At 42.2% G+C, this 11,889-nt stretch overlaps 1 long non-coding RNA gene across 1 annotated transcript; it reads left to right on the top strand.

Moving 5' to 3' along the window:
* The first annotated feature begins 3,952 nt into the window (after window positions 1-3,952).
* On the top strand, window positions 3,953-10,248 carry LOC109494831. Its single transcript, XR_002149911.2, has 3 exons — window positions 3,953-4,142; window positions 4,689-4,758; window positions 10,131-10,248. It is a non-coding gene; the product is annotated as an uncharacterized LOC109494831 (long non-coding RNA).
* Window positions 10,249-11,889: the final 1,641 nt, after the last annotated feature.

Raw genomic sequence — 11,889 nt, 5'->3', positions numbered from 1 at the left:
GTTTCCTACAGGAAGAAGATGGGCCCAGTGTGAGCTCCAGCAGAAAGCAGGGATCTGGGAAAGCAGAGAGGGGGAGCCCTCATCACAGTGAGGGCTCAGTGTTCATTGCAGGGAGAAGACCTTATGGGGCTCCTCTTTTCAGAGGCAAAACTCAAAAGGATGAGTTGGAGGGGAGGGAATGGAGGCAGAGAAAGTTCAGGTTTACTTAGGGTTCCCGCTGAGATCTCTGGGACCTCTCAGGGACCTGGACACCTCTGAGACTGGAAGAAGTAAACCTTCACCTTGGCCATAATCACAGGAATAGATAATATTACTCCAGGTGGTCTTTCCTGTCCTGGAGGCCACATGTCCCAGAACCATAGGCCTTGTGTTTGGGCAGAGAGCCCAAGCTACAAGGGAGCCATCACTGCCAGCAGCCTGGCAGACATACTATTCTTTTGTTGTTGTTGACTCAGCATAGCAAGGCCACTTAACTCAAAACAGAGTCCAGCTACTAGCAAAATGGCTCAGTCAGAAGGCGAACACATGGCTCATTTCTGTGGCCTCCACTCCAGTGGGCTGCTCAAAGCTAGCTTGTGTCAGCACCTGAGACAGCTTCTTCCTTGGGTTGGAGGAAGAGAGTGCATGAGAAGGAAGCTAATTCCAACAAGCCCTGGGACACCAGAGCCAGAGCATGAAAGCTGGACCACAGAGACCTTCCCAGATTAAGAGTGCAGGCAAGGAGTAAAGAAGAACCTTAAGCTCTAATAGAGTTTCTTCTTAGTGAAAGCATCACTCAGTTGGAATATCCCTCCACCCAACATTCTTACCAGTGTAGGATAACACATGGTTGCCATTTACTAGACACCAACTAGACACAAGACATTCTGCATACATTACATTAACCATTGCCACAGTTTTACAAATTAAGCATCATGGTTATTCTAATTTCATAAATGAGGAAACCAAAGCTCAGAGTGGTTAAGGGTCCTGTCTCTGGTCACACAGCAAGGAAATAGGCACCACAGACCTGCCCAAAGATTGTTCTTGAAGGAATGTGGGGAACCTCCCTGTCCTCCTCTCTCAGAGGTAGACAGACCTGCCCCAAGTGTGGTTTTAATGTCCTGTTTAGAAAGCCATAGGAAACGAAGGTTTCCCATGTCAGTGGTGGAAGAAGATTTCACTGCAGCTGGGCACGGTGGCCATGTCCTTAGGAGGCAATTGTGAAGACTCATTAAAGGTCAACATTCCTGGTAGGTTACACTTAGAGACATGGCCCTTTTCACGTTTATGGAGTGAAGGAAAAGGAAGAATGGCAATTAACAAATATGATGCCTTGTCAGAATATATTATCAATTTGTCTTGGCCTTCAAGTCCCTCCACAAAACACACCTACCTCCAAGTACCTGCCTACTTTCAGTTTACCCTTCTCTTCCATGCATGGGTCCTCCCTTCACATCCCCTTCCTTGAGACTATGAAGTGATGCTCATGGTCTACAGTAGCCCAGCAAATCCAGCCCTTCTTCTGGTAACAGATACTCCACTGATGAATCACCCTCCCTATGCTCATCCTCATGGCTTGAGGAGTCTGACTCCAGTGTGGACTCCACAGCAAGCACATGGCCAAGCCTGCTTAGTCCAGGCACTGCCTTTCCTGCCCCAGGTCACTGGTTCAGGATGGACAGATAGTCAGAGTGGGCCATCAGAGCTAATAGGCTTCAGTTCACAGACTTCTGGAACCATTAGAAAAGAAAGTACATTTCCTCTGGGTGGTACAGAGGGATGCCACAAGGGCACACCTGCCTGGAAGTGAAGATGGCCTGAAGGAAAGCAGAACAGAAGAGAGTCCTACTGATACTCTCTGAGTGTCTGGATCTAGATGTTCCCAAGCCACATATTCTGGGCTTTCCACTTAATGTGAACCAGTAAAATCTCCTTGCTTGAGCCAGCTCAAGCTCTCAAGGTCATTTCCTGACAAATGCAGGCTGATGCCCTCTCCAGGTTTTTGCTTCTTGCTGCTTGTTCACTCTAAATTCAACTTTCTAGGCTATGTAAGTCCTGATATTCTATGGCATATCTTCTAACCTCTCTCTTCTCTGACTTACTACAGCTCTGGATATGAAAAGTTTGGGAATCCTGTTCCATAGCCTGAGAGCCAGAACATACCTTCCCCACACTGACCATAGCACCCAGCCCAATGCTAGTCACAGCCGGGGTGTAAAAGTGGCTTGGCAATGTGTTCTCCCAACCTCTACCGATCTCTCTCTCTCTGCCTGTCAGCTAAAGTAGCATACGAAGGTCAGGAAATATGCCCTCAGCTATAAGGAAATGACACTCCCTCTTAATTTACTTGATCTTGCCTTCACAGCACATGGGTCCTCAAAAGAGGTTCTGGCAACCAGGCATGTTACATAGGGCACCTAGCTTCATCCTCTTTGCCAACAGAATAACAGTGTCTGAAGGCCCATAGAGGAAGTCTCCATTCAAACACCCAAAGCATATGTGCTGAAATAGCTTATCTTCATCTGTAATGAACTATAATTCCCCTGGGCCTTTGCCAGCTACTGGCATTGCCATTCTCTCTCTGTAGGAAGTACAAAAATAGTTGGGGAGGGGAAGAGGAAGGGAGGGAGAATGGGAGAAAATTAGAAAATGTGTATGCCTGAATATCCATCCACATTATATTCAGATTTGCCAATCCATGGCAAATTATACCGTTTCCATTACAAAAGAATAGAATTGTATTCCATTACAATAACATACAGATGTATTCTTTTTTGCATATATTCAAGTTAAAGAAAAAAATTTAGGTAAATAACAGTACAGGTGGTGGGCTGGTCATGACAAAGAGAGGAGCCGGAACCTTAATAATACACAAATAATTGTTATTACCTTACTGGGTGACCTGTGGTGAGTACCCTAACCTCTCTGAACCTCAGTTGCTTCATCTGTAAAGCAAGAGCAGTAAAGTGCATCTGCCCCACTTACCTCTGAACTAATACAATGACCTAGGCCCTGAGCAGATAGAGGTGTCAGGAGATGATTTCTGAGTCTTGGCCTTGGGTCAATACCAGAAAAAAATACGTCTCTCACTGCATGGAACTCTTAGTATTAAGTCTTGGTGCCCTATTTTGGGTCTGTCCCAAAGGGCTGAAATTAATTAACTTCAGTATCTATTGCTTTTAAAACACCTTTAATCTATACCACTGTTTATGACAAGAGGACAAAGGTTCAAATGCCTACAGGGCTAGATGGTACCACAAATGAGTGAAAATGCCAGAGTAAACAATAGGGAGAAGTGAAGACTGTGGCAAATTGCAGAGTTCATGTCCATGCCCCATCAGAGGGAGAAGTAGACACTGAGCCCTAGAAGCATGTGCCATGTGGGATTAAGTCTCAATATTGATAGAAATTCCATTTTTTTAGTAGAAACCAGGAATGTTGATTTTTTATGTGACATCTCCTATATTTTTAAAGCTGAAAACCAATTTTTAAAACTTGTGAAACACTTTGTGAGAACCAAAATAATGTATCTGCAAACTGGATTTCACCCACAACCCACCAAACTCTGTTTGGTAATACTGCCTTCTTCCTGCTTTGATTCCTTTTTACTTATTTTTTATTTAAAAAAAATTTATTTATTTATTTTGAAAGAGAGACAGCTCATGAGCATGAGCCAGGAGAGGCAGAGAGAGACAGAGAGAGATAGGAAGAGAGAGAGAAAATCCTAAGTAGGCTCCATGCTATCAGCACACAAAGCCAGATGAGGGGCCCAAACTCACGAACCATGGGATCATGACTTGAGATGAAACCAAGAGTCAGATGTTTAACTGACTGAGCCACGCAGGCGCCCCTTTGATTCCTTTTTAAAAGTGGATACATAGGTCATGACAATTTTAAGCCCGAAATAGAAACAACCCAACCAGTGTCCCTGATTTGAGCAGGGAAAGAGGCTTTCCAGTCCCCCTGCACTGGCACTGCAGCTAACGCACATGCAGATAGGCAGTGGCATTCACCACTTTCCAGTCCAGCAACCAAGGCTGGCTGTGAGGCTCATACCGACGTTCCTCCTCCACCAGCTCTACTGAATCATCCAGCCCTTCCAGAAAAGGTCGTTAGAAATGAAGAGGAATACTGGAATATAACTTACATGTTGTCCTGAGGTAAAATTGGATGTTTCTGTCAATTCTTGTTTTCCTGAATCTTACAAGTTCTGCAAATTAAGTGTAGCATACACCACTGGTGCTGCCTGCCTTGTTCTGTGGCAAGAAAGCCAGAACTGATGGGCCTCAATATGTCCCTGGGGAAAAAAACTATTTCTATCCAGGTAGTCTCAAAGCCCCACATCCACACACACACATTCAATGTACCTAGACACACTTCTGCCACCATCATCAAAAACTCCTTTGTGTTTGTACTGTCTACTTAAAATTTTGCTAAGAAAATCGATCTTAACCGTTTTTATCACATAATAGTAAATAAGAAGTCAGGAGGAAAGTTTGGGAGGTGATGGATATGTTTATGGCATAGATTGTGATGATGGCTTCACAGATGTATATCTATCTCCAAACCCATTCAATTGTATACATTAAATATGCATAGTTTTTTGTATGTCAGTCATACTTCAAAGTGGCTTTAAAAATCCTTTCATGTGAATGGGTCCCTTTAGTTTCAAAGGTATTGAAACTGAACCTTTCTCTTTTTTCTAGGACCTAAATGGACATGTGGCCACAAGAACTACCTGTGGAGGGGAGGCAGACCCCTTTAGAACCTCTCGGGGTGAGTGTTCAGAGCAGGGTATGTTTGTTACCATGATAGCAAGAGGGTTACATGTTAAATCTGGATCTCTGCTCTTTCTAAGTGTCAGCAAGAACAAGTCATCTTGTGGAACAAAAGGAAAAACACACCCTTGACACAAATGCAGATCCCTGGGCACAGAGCTACAGAAGCTGATGGCTCTCTGGGCTGTTCAGGGCACTGGAGGTCGGGTTTTGGAGGCAACATCGCACATCTGTCTCCTTAGCACCTATGCCCTTGGCACCTGGCAGAGCCCAGCACCCCTAGTGGGCAGAGACCCACCCAACATCAGAAACATGACTGGTTCATGGAGTGATTGCTGAGAGCGCCTTGTCCAGTTTACATGTCTCTGTACAGATAATGATTTTAAGGTTGTGCTTATTTCTTTTAAGTAAGGTTTTTTAAACAAAAGAAGAAATACATAAAAGAAGCTTCTATGAAGTTAAATTTCATAACAAGAGTCATCAGCTGTTAAACGAGGAAAAATCAGGGAGTTTGCTGAGACACTGTGCTGGGGAGGGTGTGGCACCCAGGTCTCCTCACTTGCTGTGGGGACCAGGTAAAGTGAGGTGGTCTCTGCAGAGCTCCTCGTGTGGCTGGCTGTTCTTCCAGACACATGACGGGACTGCACTGATCCACCCTGTGTGACTTGCTTTGACCAATAAAATATGAAGGTGTTACTTTAAAGCAAAAACTTTAAAACCAGCATGTGATTCAGCACATGTCCTATAAAAAGGTCCCTCTGCTGTGGTGAACACAGCTGATCCAGATTGTGGCTGTGCTGTCTCCCTGTGCCTCAACAAAAGGATAATGCAGAACAGAGTCCCCAGGGTCCGTGATGGACATGAAGTGGCAATGAGAAATGAACCTTTGTGATTTTAAACCACGGAGATTTGAGCTGTTTATTGCCACAGTATGATCTAGCTTATCTGGACTCATAAGAAGATCTATTTGGCAACATCTATCAGAATTTAAAATATAAATGCCTTTGACTCTTCAATTTCACTTTTATGACTTTTATTCAATTTCTTTACACAGCTTCACTTTTACACATGTGCAAAATGATATATGTACAAGGATAGTTATGGCTTTTCAAACATATTTATTTATGTTCATATAGCATACACTGGAAGCAACCTAAGAATGTGTCAATAGGATTCTTAACATGCTTTAATGTTTAATAAATCATGGAATACCCAGACTGAAGAAGCGTTGACAGCCCAAAAAGGGAATAAGCCAGATTTTTATAAACTGAGAAGAAACATTTCCCAAGATATATTGCAAAGTAGAAAAAGGGAAGCTGCAAAACAGTGTGTATAGTCTGCTGCTATTTGTGGAAAGGATGTACAAATGTCACAAACACCATACGATTTCACTTATATGTGAAATCTAAAAAATGAGCAAACAAACAAAAAAAGCAGAAACAGGCTCATAAATAACAAGAACAAACTTATGATTGCCAGAGAAGAGGGAGGTGGGGGATGGGTAAAAAGGGTGAAAGGAGGTGGGAGATACAGGCTTCCAGTTATGAAATGCATAAGTTACAAGGATAAAAGGTACAGCATAGGGAGTATAGTCGATGGTATTGTGATAGTGTTATGTGGTGACAGATGGTGCTTGTGGTGAGTATAGCATAAGGTATAAAATTGTTGAATCACTATGTTGTATACCTGAAACTAATATGACACTGTGTGTCAACTACACTTCAATAAAAAAGTTTACAAATATGTTCACAAGTATATCTATGCCTATATGCTTGTTTATGCATAGAATATCTCTGGAAGCAGAAGGCTCAGGTGGTGGGGTCTCTCTGGGAAGGGGTAATGCAGTAGTGGGCATGGGAAGAAAATCTCTACCCACAACACAGCAATATCTCGTGGCTGGATTTTGTGTTATGCCTAGGTATTACTTCCTCTTTAATTATATAAAACACTGGACACATGCTCCAAAAACTAATACAAGTGATTGCCTATAGAGACAGAGGCTCAGAAGAGGTGAGTAGAGACAAGAGTAGAAGCAGGACTTCTTTATGTGTACCTTTGACAGAGTTTCACTTTATGGACCATAAGAATATATTATCTTTAAAATTTTTTAACTAAAAAAAAATTGTAAAGAAACCCACCCTTCTATGTGAAAGTGGATTCATGTAGAAATCTTTGAGAGCCCAGAGCCACTCGTGGGGGCAGTAGACAGCCCTTCTGGAAATTCTCAGGGGCATTTCTCCATCTTTTAGCCAATGTTGAGGTACACCTCTTCCATAAAGCCTGCCTCGTTTTCTCCAGACTATGAAAGGCTTCAGTGTGTGAGGCTTCCTGGCTGCTAGGCCTTGTGCTGTGGGCCCTTTTCAACTAATCTCCAATCCTCATACTTATACTGGTTGGTGAGGGGGCATTGATATAGAAGGTATTTTAGCAGAGAAACGGGAATGCAGCAGGTAGACTGAGTCCGAGGAAAAAGATCTTCAGCTCCCAGAGAGTGGTGCCTGTAGGAAGGGCCTGGGGCATGTCCAGCATATCAAGGAGAACTCACAGGGCCAAAAATAATTCTGGTCAAAGGGGCAGAAGAAGAGGACTATGTGGAGAGGAGGGAAGAGAGCCTTTAAAGTAGGAAAGGCTTATCTCCAGGAGATAAGCAGGAGAAAGGGAATTTTTTCGAGATCTCAATGGAAACATAATTGGAGCCTTTGAATATTTTGGAAATATAGGGACAAAGGTTTCAGTTCCTCTTTGATCTGTGCTTCTTTCAAATGAGATCCTGTCTTAGGCCCGAGCTATCTGGGTCCTCGCATTATACTGGAACTTACAGACCATCTTATGGATGAGGAATTGGAGGCTCAGAATGGTTAAGAAACTTGCCCAAGGTTACAAGCTCCTATGTAAAAGAAACATAACTGTGTCCATGCTCTGTGTGACTCCAAGCACATACACTTTTCCTCCCTATACTAAGTGTGTCTCAGTCTCTAGGTGACATTCTCAACCAGACTTCACAGCCAACCAGCACAGAATGGAGCTCCTTTTTCATTGTTGATGTATCCGACTTCTATCTTACTACGTTTCATGACTGAATAGAGAGATGGCTGAATGGAGGGAAGGAGGGACGGACAGACGGATAAATGGATTCATGAGTAGATGAAGTGACTTAAGTCTCATTGTGATTTAAAAACAATGAGTGAAAAGGGCTTCAGATTATATTCTTCATCAGATATTCACTGGGCAGTAACTGTAAACGGGAGAAAATGGAGATAGACTAAATGTAATCCATTTCAGAGAGCCAGGTTTAGTAGTGCAGAAAAAGCAAGAATTGGAGGAACCATAATCCAAGTTGTTTGATAAATTTCCAGACACTTTCATGTGGAGGTTCAGACACATTAGAGGTTGTTTCTACCTGAGCAGGGAAGGAAGGCAGGCAGGGATGGATTCTGGATGCAGGCAGTGATTTTTATTTGCATGTTAAAGAAACGATAGGATTGTGATCTAAGGAAAAGTCAGTGGATTGGAAGAAGGGGTGAGAATTAATTTCAGACAGAACAGCATGAGCAAACACATGGAGGTAGGGATGTTTAGGAGATATTTGGCCTTGCTGAGGTGAAGTAAGCTTTATGGGTAGGAATATTAGAAGGTAAGACTGGAAGGGACCCGTAATTAGGGGCCTGGAATTTGAGATTCAGGATTGAAGATCTTGATTACTGGGAAGGTGTCAAAGATTTCAAAGTACAGGAATTGAGCTGGCACGCACATGCAAAACAGTCTGAGACCGAAGCAGTGGGTGCAATGGTGAACATTTGGGCTCTGGAGTCCTACACTTAGGCTGGAACAGGCTCCCACCCATTCCAGATGTGTGACCATTAGCAAGGTATTTTGATCTTTTTGAGCTTCCATCTCTTCATCTCTAATGTGGGAATAATAATAATGCCCATCTCATAGGGTCATGAGGATTCAATGAAATGAAGTATATAAAATGTTTAGCTCACCCCAGGCATATAGTAAATATTAAATAAATGTAAGCAATTCATTATTATCATCACCAGCACCACCAGCACCATCAGCAACAGCACCACTGCTGACACAATCACTTCCACCATCAGTACCACCACCACCTCCATCATTAGCACTATCACCACCAGCAGCAACAGCAACATCACTGCCACCGCTATCTTACAAAAATCATCATCAATATCACCACACCATTTCCATTGTCACTGTTATCATCGTCAACACTGTCACTTTACTCTAAGCATAAAGGTTTGCATGGGCCACTGACCTGCTTAGGAACACAGCCATTTATTCCAAACACATTTGCTGAGCATTACTATGCTGAATGTCTTCCATTCACTCCTCAGGCTCACTCTCCACCTTTTTCTTCTTGCTCTGGCAAAGCCAACCTACTGGGACAACAGTAACAGGTTGCCTTGCCCCCTGTCCTCTGGCTGGGTTCCATTGAATGTGCAGTCCCTGAAGGAGTGTAGAAGGAGAAAGAAAGGCCAGCTATTGTTCTTTAGCTCTCTCCCTGCTTGTAATTGTAGCCTGATTGCATCTGTGGATGTGTCTCAGCTCCTTCCAGGTGACTCTCCACACCATCCTCCCTGCCTTATTTCTGGATATGGTGAGCTTCCCATATGCACACTCCTGCACTATTCCTTGTGGCTTCTAAATCTATACCCTGTAGACAGTTTTATAAACAGTCCTTATCACAATCTCTTCAGGTTGCTCTGATTTGAGTGTTCCATCTGTGTTCTGTAGGGCCCTGATTGATAGAACATTTGTGTTTTAATCCCAGTGGTGGACTCAAGGCTACAAAGATAAGAAAGAAACAGATCCCACCTCATCCTCTTCAAGCTTTCCATATCTCGTGGGGGAAACAGAAATGCAACAAAAAACTACAACACAAGTTCCCAAATACCAAACTAGAAATAGGTACTCAGAGTTTCAGCAACACAGAAGGAACAGTGGGGGTGAGTTTGAGTGAGAATCATGAGGACAGGTTTCTCAGAGGAAATGACATTCAGAGTCTTGGAGAGTGAATAAAAATTCTCTGGGAGGAAAAAGTGGGAAACCACATCATTTTTACGTGCATGAGAGTACCAAAGTTTGCACAGAAAAGGTAAGTTGCTCAGAGCCTGGGATCCACGTTGAAGATAAGAGTTGCAGGGAATAAGACTAAAGCAATTTAGGGATTTACCAGTATCAAGTTGCTCACTTATTTTATTTTGCTAATCCAAGACATTTTTTTAAGTTGCCATCTACTATCACTCACCACCAGAATATAATCTTGGAATAAAGGAAAGTCCTTTGCATCAGATAAATTTGACTTTATATGTGTAAACACTACCTGTCCTTATTTTTCTTATTTTGCAGTGGTCGACAAACCGATCCTTGGGCTGACATTTGGAAACTACTGATCTAATCTGATCCTCTTATTCTACCCATCAAGAAGCCATGCCCTTTAAAAAATAAATAAAATTTTAAAACATGATCAATTCTCTTAAATGTTTATTTCCAGTCATGTAACTGCTCCCTGCAACCAGACCCCTGACCAGCCCCAGATCCTGTCAGATACTTGGGCTCAGCCAATACTTGATCCTAACAGTATGGAAAAAAAGCACAAAAGTTCCCAGATTATTTTCTCTGTAAATCATTTGATAATATTTTCTGCTTCTAATGATTGTTATGACAAGCAGCAAATTGCTAATTGCAGCCATCTAAGAATAGACATATTTGTAGGATTAATGACCAAAAAGAGTCAGATTTAAGTAATAATACCAGTTGGCAACCATTCATGCATTTATATTTAATTTGCATTTGTCTTTAGGAAAGGGAGAAGAGGTAAAGGACTGTTGAGGTGGAGAAGGTCTGAGTAAATCAGTCTCTCTCTCTCTCTCTCTGTCTCTCTCTCTCTCATTTGTTACGTTAGATGTGATATGAGTCCTTTCTTGGTCTACCTAAATAATACAAGAGGGTACAGGGACCAAGGCTGAATCAAGTCACCACTGTGGAGTTATATATTTCATGGCAGGTAGGTGCTAAAGTCATCACAGAAGGTGAAAATTGCTTTAAAAATGAATTTTGGAAACTTCCAACAGATGTTGTAATAGATTCTGTTCTTTGGTAAAGCAACAGAATTGTTGGTTTGTGTTTAAGTCACTTTATATAGAAAATACAAAGATTCAAATGCAATGGTCACTCTGTGCTCAGTGAGGAACTCCTGCTGTGAGAGGTGCATACAAAACCACATTGATGGGAAGGATAGAGAGTTTGGTTCTATCCATGCTTGCCCTGGGGCCTGCCCATGCCAAGGGGCGGTGGGGGGTGAGGAGTGTTGCAGGCAGAATTGCTTACCCTGTTTATGCTTCTGTCCTTCTCCATCTCTCCCCCTTTTCCAAGTGTGAGTTAAGTGCACATCTGCAGCAACACCATTTGTCTAGCCAATGCCAAAGAAAAGGGGATTCTCTCTCCTCTTCCCTGACAACACCTCCTCCAGAGAGAGTTGCTTTGACAAGGAAGCAAAGTAATTTGGGGCCAGAAAAAAACCCTATCTTCTTGCTCTCCCAAGACCAGGCCTCAACCAAGAGTGTCCTCAGGTCAGGAGAAGTCCAGCTTTTGGGCCTGCAGGACAGTACACTGCATACCAGATGAAGCCCAGACATTGAACTCAAGACATAAACTTTAAATCAGCTATTTTAAATATTTGCAAGTAAAAAAAAAATATGTCTAAACAATTAAAGGAAAACATGAGAATGATGGCTCACCAAATATTGAATATCAGTAAAGAGATATAAATCATAAAATAATGAGCCAAATACAAATTTTAAAAGTAACTGAAATGTAAAACAGCAGAGTTGGGCAGAGAGAAGAAATAACTAGCAAACTTGAAAATAGATCAATTAAGATTATTCAGTGTGAGGAATGGAGAATAAAACATATAGAATAATTAAAATAGCTTCAGAGACCTGCGGAGCACCATCAAGAGTGCCAATAAATGCATAATGGAGTCCCAGAAGAAAAAGAGAAAACACGGGACAAAATAAATATTTGAAGACTTCATGATCAAAAACTTCCCAAATTTAATGAAGAACATTAATCCCAGAAGCTCAAAAAATTCAAGTATGATACATTC

This window comes from Felis catus, chromosome E2, assembly GCF_018350175.1.
Source record: "Felis catus isolate Fca126 chromosome E2, F.catus_Fca126_mat1.0, whole genome shotgun sequence".
NCBI classification, from domain to species: domain Eukaryota; kingdom Metazoa; phylum Chordata; class Mammalia; order Carnivora; family Felidae; genus Felis; species Felis catus.
This window is presented reverse-complemented; position numbering and strand designations above follow the sequence as displayed.